A 9,769-nucleotide genomic window follows, 5' to 3' on the forward strand; every position below is an offset into this window, starting at 1 on the left:
CATTTCTCTGGGCCAATCGGAATCTTAGCACTTTTTCTCTTGGCCAATCGGAATCTTAGCACTTGGGTCATAATCTTGAAGCACACACACCATGACACACACAGCGTCAACAACAGCTGAGCTCGCCATTTGCCTGGCTACCGTGCGAGTCTAATGGAAACTCACGCATTCATTTTCCTGCATTGAACTTGTTTTAGCGCCCGCCAAAGTCTTATTTGATCGGTGAGTAATGTAGATGAACGGCTGCGTTTGTGACGGGGCGCATGTTTTAACTAAAAGAACGACCAGAGAGAGAGAGAGAGAGAGAGAGAGAGCCGGTCGCGCGCGCGCACTCTCTGTGTAAACAACTTCTCGTTAGCTTTTGGCGCCTTTTTTTTTTTTAAAGTTAGCTTGCTGCTCATGGTTCATGTTCAGTTTCCATGTTATTTTAGCTGTACACGAGAGAATATGTCAATTTGGGATACTAAACTGCACGTAAACCGATAGCAGCATGGCATAGAGTTCTGAGTCTGACTGGCTAACTTAGCTCTTTGCTAACTAAGTTAGCTTGTCCATCTAGCAGCTTGCTACGGTGTTCACAGATGATGCAAGGTGGGTTTAAAGGTGAATTGTCTAATTTATAAATGTGCGTCGTGAATGTGACACCTAACGTAACAACGTTACCAGGCAGAGGAGAAGGACGATGAGGTGATTAGATCTAACGTTAACTTAACGTTACGAGGAAGCACAAAAAAAAAAAAATCGGAGGGTTCTGTTAGAAATGGTATTCTCATTTTCAGATATTTTATATCTGAAATATAAAATCGGTTGATACAAATTGGGCCTGAAATTTTATACAAATGATTGATTTTATTTTTATGTTGCAGTATTATTGGATTCGGATGAGAATATCAGGGGTAATCGTTTTCTCTTAATTTATAATTGCAGTTTAAAAATTAAATTCTTTAACTTTATATATTTTATTTTACATTACCTCTGTATAAGCGTCAAAATATACTCCCTTCAATAATGTACGAAGGAAGCTGCAGCCCATTGAGGACACCAGCATGTTGCACAATACTGGTGAGTACTGATGACAACTTAAACATAATATTGTGTTGTGTACAACATAAGTCACAGGCTTATTCATGTGTTTTATCTAATAAAGATTGTGCCATGTCTAGCCAAGTGGAGCGTCCTGGCAGTGAAATGTCCACTCCTGGTAAGTACTTTTCCCCCTGCACAAAACATTGCTCTGCACAAAGTCACACTCCATTCAAGACAAGTAGTTTTTTACTGCTTGTGAATAATCTATTTTAAATATATACAGTGCTGGTCAGAGTTATTTAAGCCGCTTAATTAAGAGTGAGAACCTACTCATCTTGAATGGACAAAAAAAGCGAATGTTTTAGTTTCATCTTTCCATAGAACATTTGAAAAGTAACTGACCCTACTGGACCTTCAAACGGGCAGCGTTCTATGGTCAGAGTCTGGTCGTCCCTCTGCCCGTTTGAAGTTCCAGTAGTGTCAGTTACTTTTCAAATGTTCTATGGAAAGATGAAACTAAAACATTCGCTTTTTTTGTCCATTCAAGATGAGTAGGTTCTTCTCACTCTTAATTAAGCGTAGTAATGACTCCAGTATTTCATTATTAATTTAGTATAGGCAACATGACCGTACTTACTGGCTGACTCATGTGTTTCAGACTCTAAAGCCTGGAACACACCAAGCCGACGGTCGGCCGTCGGGCAGTTTCCGTGCGTCGGCCGACTAAATCTTCTCAGTGTGTTCCGCACCGTCGGCTGAAATTGGTCCTCGTCGGCTTTGTAACGGCCGATTCGACATGTTGAATCGGCGTCGGGCCGTCGGTGAAAGAGGGAACTCTGATTGGCTGTTCAGCTTAGTGACCGAGTCAGTGCACGAGAATAATAGCAAAATAGCGAGCAAAGTCAAAACGGTACAGATAGAAGGCTGTTCTAATGATATGTCATCTTATCTGAGTGTTCCTTGGCGAATATTTCAATATTAACACGAGAGGAGTGGAATAAAGACAGTGTTTAGCAGGATTGATATTCAAAACGGTAAGCACGCACTGCTTTGTTTACGGTTTGTGTAACTGCAGCCTGCAGCGCCGGTTTCCCTTTTTGAATGACGAATATAGACGAATATATCTGCAGAAATAGACAGCTGTCTCACTTACACGCAGGCGCAGAACGCGCATTCTAGCTGACAGTCGGCTGTAGTTCTCTCGGTGTGTTCAAGTGCAGCTTTTTACCCCGACGCGAGGCGACAACACAGTCGGCTTTCATCAGCGCTAGTTCGTCTGCGTCGGCTTGGTGTGTTCTAGGCTTAAGTCAAACTTTGAATGTCTTGTGGAAGCCTTCTCTGACCCGGAGAAATGTGCAGCCAGATTTCAGCGCAAGGAAATTTCCAGTGAGTATTCACTTTATCTGTTGCCCCAACCTTTATTTCTTTTTTCAGTGGAAAATAAATTTAGTTTTGAGGAATAACATTTCAGTATTTTTCTACAGATATTGGAATTTAATGGCAACCAACAATCCCAATGTTCAAAGAAGGTTCAAATGTCTGTAATGCCAGCAGACTAGCACAAGACAAACAATTGTTTAAAAAATACATAAATGTGTATATATAATTTTAGAAAATGACAGATGGTTTTGCTAGATAAGAACCTGATTTCTCGACTGGGATTGTGTAGAGACTCTGAAGCTGGATTGAGACGGACATTTGAACTGTCTTGGAACATTGAGATCTTTGGTTGCCATTAAAGTATATGCCATTAAAAATATGGAAATGTTTTCCTTAAACTTAATTTCTTTTCCACCGAGGAAAGACAGACATGGATATCTTGTCACTCAGTGTGAGTAAATTATCAGGAAATTTTCATTTTGAGGTGAACTAATCCTTTAAGGCTGATTTATACTTTTGCATCAGACCGAAGCCCGAGCCTCTACGCTATAGGCTACACTGTTTCATTTATACTTCTGCATTGTTGTCCCTGTTGACGCACAATTACACATGCAGAAAGAAGCCTGTGAAACCCGAGGGAGGCGTTCTAGACCAATCACAGCGCTTCCGTCCACGTAAAATTTACGCATTGTTACATTTTGGGAGAGGTGCACGTCAGGGTGTGCTAAAGGGTACGCTATGTACACAGCCTACTCTGTAGCTACAGCGGGAGGTCGACGCATAACTATAAATTGGTCTTTACTTACTGCTTGAGTACTGTTTGGTAACAGTTTATTTTATTGGCTTAATGACATGTTTCAGACAGTCTTGCTTAGAAGAGCAGAGTGTGGTAATTCTTACCTTTTTGTTTGATTTCAATAATTGTACATTTTTGAATATTCTTTGTTTTTTCGCCCTTAAGATGCTAGCGCACCTCTTAGCAAAGACCTGTTGACACCCAGTAAGTATTCATCTCATCGGTCACTTTTGTATTTTGTCAGGCCTTGTGAAATGTAAGAATATTCAGTTTTTCATGATTTCATCATAAAGCAAGAGGTCATGGGATTGATGGCTATTATTTGTTTAATGATTGTAAATAATCCTTTAATTTACAGGAAGCAGTATGCCATCTTCACAACTCTGAGACAAATTGTGGGCGCTACGACCTGGAGCAAGGTAAAAAAAATAAAAATAAAAGAATCTTGCATTCTTTTATTTTTTTACTTTCATAAAAACTTACAAACATTTTAAAGGTAAGATTCAAAGAATATGCTTTCATTCTCTTGTATAAGAAAATAGATCCGTTATAGTTTACGATCTTAATCATACATTTTGTTTCCATAGAGTAACCTCGCCTCATGACGAGGGCGTAACCTCACATTTACTCAGAGCTATGTCTGCAAGTCCAGATTTTCATGACGCTGATCATGACGACATTGTAAGTAACTTTTACTATTTTCTCCTTGTTTCATTTTACTGTGACTTGCGTTGTTTTTATTCATATCACTCTCATTTAATTGTTTTCCAGCTGCCTGTAAGACGTACTACGAGACAGTACGCAGGAGCTTCAGGTACAAACATCCAGATCTGGCATTGCAGGCCGAAGCTGTGAAGAGTTCAGCTCGGAGTCGAGCGAGAAGAAAGAGGGTAAGATTTTTAGTCAATGTGACTATTTTTCACGTGCATTAATAGATGTTTTGTGTCCATACACAGTGCATCACAGTACTGATTGTCTGTATTGGTTGTTTTTACAGCTGCTAGAAGCGAGACGGTGTGCTAGGTGAGGATGACGTGGGCATTTGGAAGTGCGCCACCATAGATCTGATGTCCGATGAAGTTCAACCACCAGCCAGGAGCTCACAGAGCTCTGTGCTACGCTGCAGTCGAGATTAGAGGCGACTCCTAAATACAGGGCAACGCATCACAGACGTTTTCAAAGTGGATCGAATTCAGAGAGAACGCCGCTAGTCACCTACAGCTCCGAAGATGAAACAGACACTGAGCTTCCAATTTGTTGTGTGTGCAGATGATCTATGCTTTGTACATAGGTGTATATTGTTTTGTGTTTGTGCTAATAAAGCTCTTTCTTTGAATAAACAGCATGTCCCTGGCAAATTTTCCTTTCCTTTATAAATTCATGTCCTTGATGGTAATAATAGTGTAGTCCATAGGTTAACAATGACATGAATATACCACAGAATAGCATATTATGAATATAAAAAAATAATTTATATATTATTATTTATATGAATATTATAATTTTTTTGAATTTATAATGAGCGAGGGTGACCAATAGTAACAGATCTGCCAACCAATCACGAGTGATTTTTCTTGTTTAAACCACGTGGGTTCAACCAATAGTGAGTGAGGAAATTCAAGCCTTTCTCTGGCGGGAGCTGCTATTCATATGGTAATTAGAGCCATTCACACCTCCGGCGCGAGCGCGCTGCATACGTCATGGTTCGTTTCCGACAATATTCGGCACAGACGAACGCGACGTTCACAGGCTGTAAATTGTCGTTAACTGCCGAAAATTAGGGAGATTTACGGCCGTTTACGGGGTCGGAAATCCCAATTTTTATGCAGTGTTATCAAAACTTTCCACAAATCCGCGGGAGACCATCTTCTGGCAGCGAGACAAAAATAGCGGAAACACAACCTGCTTGACCCTGACTAATGTAAAAGGTCCGTGTTACATTTAACCCCGCGTTAGGTTGCGCCCCGCGCTCCCCTAGACCTTAATCTCTTTAAATATCACAAAATAAACATGTCAGTCACTTTCTTAATAAAGACAAGATGGTTTTTTTTTGTTATTGTGTTTCAGTGGAAACAAGCTAAACTGAATGGAAATCAGTTACATATCTAAAATTTAATACAGATTCAGGAATATGAATAATTACCTGATTAAAGGTGATCTAAGTAACTTTTTTACCTTAACTGAACAGCTTCGGAGTCATTGGAATGGTTATATTACTTATTTCGGGTTGAATGGTGGTCGTGAGCGGAAAATACGCACTTGCAACTTTGAGCCGGCGGGCCGCCGGCCGCCGCGTCAGGATGTATCGCGTGATATCAGGTCTCGCGATGTAAACAATTGCTTTACGGCCAAAAGAAATCTGCTAAAATGCATTTCATTATTGCGCTCCCTCACGCTGTTTGAACCCGAATGAAGAAGACGTTTTAAAGAACGTCCCATCTGCTTTGATGTCGTTGATCTACTAGCCTCTGGTGTCTAAGAATCACCAACGAGTTTTTACAACAGTGTTGTCAAATATCTATTCCGAAGCTGTGGGGGGAGCTCTAGAGAGAAACCTGCGAGCAAAAAGCGAGAATACAGCGAAGAAATCCCGAAACTACTGAGCCCTGCTTTAAGCAGTGATAAGGCACAGGATATCATCAAGTCCCAGGTCAGGTGATATGCTGTCGAGTCGACAACAACTCAGTGTATAATCAATGTCAGCATTATCAGGAGGGTGCTTCTCTTTTGTTTTTGTTTTATTGTCCATCTTCATCTGCCTTCACTCCTACTAAAGGAGCAATGTGCTCTGCATGCAAGCACTGACGGATGCAAGACATGGGCTATGTTTGCAGTGTAACATTCTTGCTCATGTTCATGTCTCCTGCTAGCCTGGGAAAACTCAGACAACTTCCGACAAATTTAGATTTGCTCTGCAAGTAGTCTGGCAAAGAGCCCATTCAAGCCCATTTCTAATCCGTCGAAATCGCAGCACCAATCAGAAACGTTGAGGCGGGCTTTACACGATGACGATCGCTCTGATTGGTTTTAGGTCTATCCAATTGTGCCCAGAGGCATTTGAGCGACGTCCGTTGGTGAAGCGCAGCAACTTTTAAATGCATTATTATATAAAAATTGCAAACACATGAGGACAGTCTCCATGAAAGACCCACTGGCAGATGAACGTGCTGCTACATTTCTCTAAGAAAGGGTAGGAAATGAAATTAGATTTAATAGAGGATTTTAACTGTGACAGGATGATTGACAGGGCAGTTTACGTGACAGGACGCACGTATGTCCCAAAGCTTGCCTACTTTTTTGCTACACATTCAAAAGTAAATACCTTTTCTTCACAAAAAGAGTACATACTTTTATGGCATAGTGTAACTTAGGCGAATTGGGACGCAGCATATGGCTTTACACGATGACGATCGTGATCACTCTGATTGGTTTTAGGTCTATCCAATTGTGCCCAGAGGCATTTGAGTGACGTCCGTTGGTGACGCCCCTTTGGAAATGAGTTATTAATGGAGCTTTGCCAGACCATAACTCAGTTACTACTGGGAATGGTCTGGTTTTAACCAGGGTAGTCTCCTGCACTTCAAGAAATCTGTTAAATGATGTTAGAAATCCCTAATAAACTTTTATTTAAACTTTAAATAAAAAATTCAGGAAATCCCTAATAAACTTTACTAAAGCAAGGTGCATTTTTTAAGAATGTAGAAAAATAGATGCTTTATTCAAACACTTTAAGAACTTTTTAATCTATCTAATTACAGTGAGTAACAACATGAATCAAATGCAAATAAGCACACAAAACAAAGGAACAGAGAAATGAGGTAGATGCACCATTGTTTGAAACTGTGCTAGAGAAGTCATGTATGTCAAGTGCTTCAACAAATTAGACTTCTGTATAGGATGCACCTATGTTTTCATTAGACTACTGAGAAGTGCACATGCAAAACCAAAATGGGCGTTTACCAATCAGTGACAAATTTCAAACTACAATAAATGTTTTTCAACCATTTTCAACATACTTGTTCAAATCATGAAGGCCCACCCCTTAACCAAGCCCCCAGTGGATTAGAGCAAATCGGGTAAAGCGGTTGAAAATGCCCATTGTGGTTTGAAAACACCCCACTGATTAAGAAACACCCACTAGTGTTCTGCAGAGATACATGCCTGAATGATCTTGTGCTCATCAACTACAAATCACTGTTAGTTCAATGTCACTGTCTCCACCCATGTGTGCTGTTGGCTTTCATCAAAATTTCAATGCTGATCCAACACACTTTAAACATTGAAATGTCAGTCTCAACCAAAATTATAGTTTGGATCAAAACTCAACATTGTATCAATGTCACCATGCTATCTGGGTTCAGTGGGTTGTTTCACATGTGTTTCCTCTTCTTTGTACTAAGGGGGGAAGTTACAAATATAAATAGTTTTGGCAATAAGTTTGAGGCCTGAATAAATTGGCCCAAAATGACCCCATTGGGCCTTTAAATTCTGCACAAAAGTAATGGGGATATGAATGAATAAGAAGGCTGGCAAAAGTTCAGAAGGGCAGTAATCCATGTCTGATGCTCAGTGCATTGTTCCAGTACAGGAAGTAGAATTTATTCCATGGTTAACATTCTGGAAAGAATGTGAGGTTCTCCGAACATTTCTTTGTGATCTTTATTTGATATTTATAACTTGATCTGACTTTGTACGGACTCAAAGCCAAGTGATCTTTATTTGGATAGGTAAAAGCTCAAGCTGACAATGGCTGCATTTACACTTGGCATTAACATGAGAATAAAAAGTATCTTCTCGTCGCTTGATAAACTTATAGTTGAGCCACTGTAGTCACTTGGACTATTTTAACGATGTCTTTACTAACATTTCTGGGCCGGCAAGTTTCGATCCCATAGGAGCCTATGGAGGAGTGAGCCAGCTCTCAGATTTCATTAAAAATATCTTAATTTGTCTTAGGGGGTTGGGACTTGGGTTAGGACAACATGAGGGTGAGTAATTACGAGACTACAGATAGAATTTTCATTTTTGGGTGAACTAACCCTTTAAAGCCAAGTGTAAACGCAGCCAATGACATAAAAACACAATTCTCATTAGATTGAATCAGAATCATGTTTCAATGACTCAGTCATAACGACATTCACCTGTTTTGTTTTTGAATGAGTCCGTGTTTTTGGAGAAATCGTTTCAATGATTGACCACTTACTGGCCACAATATTTCACAATCACAAAATCACAATAATTATTTTTCATAAAAAAATTATCATCATTTAAACTATAACAATTCAATTTGTATCTATTTAGTGAAATAGTACTATTTTATTTAAATTTTATTTCCACAAGTTTTTGAGAGATGACATTTTGAGATGAAGTACATTCAGCTTGTTTGGAAAATAGAGTTTGGTTGATAGAGGCCTTGATCTGACTTTGTACTGACTCAAAGTCAAGTCCAATAATCTCATTTGAATACAGACGCAGTGCATATATATACATTCAAACTTCTTGCACAATGAGGTTTGTAAATTAGAGAATGCATTCCAATGACTTTGATCTCATCTAAGTCAGTTTTAATCTTCTTCAAGAGTTCACACATTCACAATTTAAAACCTAAACTCTGATGAATATACAAACCATATGGTCTCAGGAACTAAATGTTTACCTCGTGCCATTCTTTGTTATACAATAAAAACATGGATATTTTTCCATTTCTTTCATAACTGAACACTCTTCTCCTATTTCCTCTATTGATACATAGTGCCTTGAATATGTAAGGCTTTAAAACACAGGATATGTCTAATGGTTTTTGGTTATTTGACATTTGAATATAGTTGTTTAAATACTGATTGTTGACCATAGTCATAAGCATGAAATCACAATGTGTCTTCAGTAGTAATATTTGAATGTGTGTGTGTGTGTGTGTGTGTGTGTGTGTGTGTGTGTGTGTGTGTGTGTGTGTGTGTGTGTGTGTGTGTGTGTGTGTGTGTGTGTGTGTGTGTGTGTGTGTGTGTGTGTGTGTGTGTGTGTGCGTGTGTGTGTGTGTTGAAGCAGTTATTATCTCTGTCAGCCACCACTGCACTGTTTAGATTTTTCTCCCCTTAGAATTCCTGTATCAGCGTGTGAGTGGCCATTTGCACAGACACAAACTGAAAAGACCCCTCTGCTTTCACGCCACACAACATCATCCAGATGGCTGTTAGTCACAGTCACTTCCTTTCATCCAAGAAAACTGCCTGATTCTGCTCTTCTGTGAGGCTGCCGTCCGTGCATAAACATCATTTGACTCTGGAAAAGACATCATAACTTGATGACAATGGGGTCTTTGATGGAAAATATGGGTTTAAGCCTCAAACAGCTTTGTGGCTAAACATTGACAGATTTGGGAACTCAGCATTCAGTCTCTGACAGGCCGACTCTGTAAAGCCAAGCTGTTAGATTTCTTTAAATGGTAAATTAATAATGATAGCTTTGACTGTACTAAATGACAGACCTGATTTTCAAGCCAACTATCTATTTCAGGGCATATTGTGCTTGGATTAGAAAAATGAACACATGCATTTATAACAACTTAAA

At 39.5% G+C, this 9,769-nt stretch overlaps 1 long non-coding RNA gene across 1 annotated transcript; it reads left to right on the forward strand.

The window, feature by feature from the left end:
* Positions 1 to 772: 772 nt before the first annotated feature.
* On the forward strand, positions 773 to 4,542 carry LOC309509629. The gene is made up of 6 exons (XR_014209951.1): positions 773 to 2,412; positions 3,368 to 3,406; positions 3,561 to 3,621; positions 3,790 to 3,883; positions 3,974 to 4,092; positions 4,200 to 4,542. It is a non-coding gene; the product is annotated as an uncharacterized lncRNA (long non-coding RNA).
* Positions 4,543 to 9,769: the final 5,227 nt, after the last annotated feature.

Source organism: Leuciscus leuciscus, assembly GCF_965113295.1.
Source record: "Leuciscus leuciscus genome assembly, chromosome: 1".
Taxonomy (NCBI): Eukaryota; Metazoa; Chordata; class Actinopteri; order Cypriniformes; family Leuciscidae; genus Leuciscus; species Leuciscus leuciscus.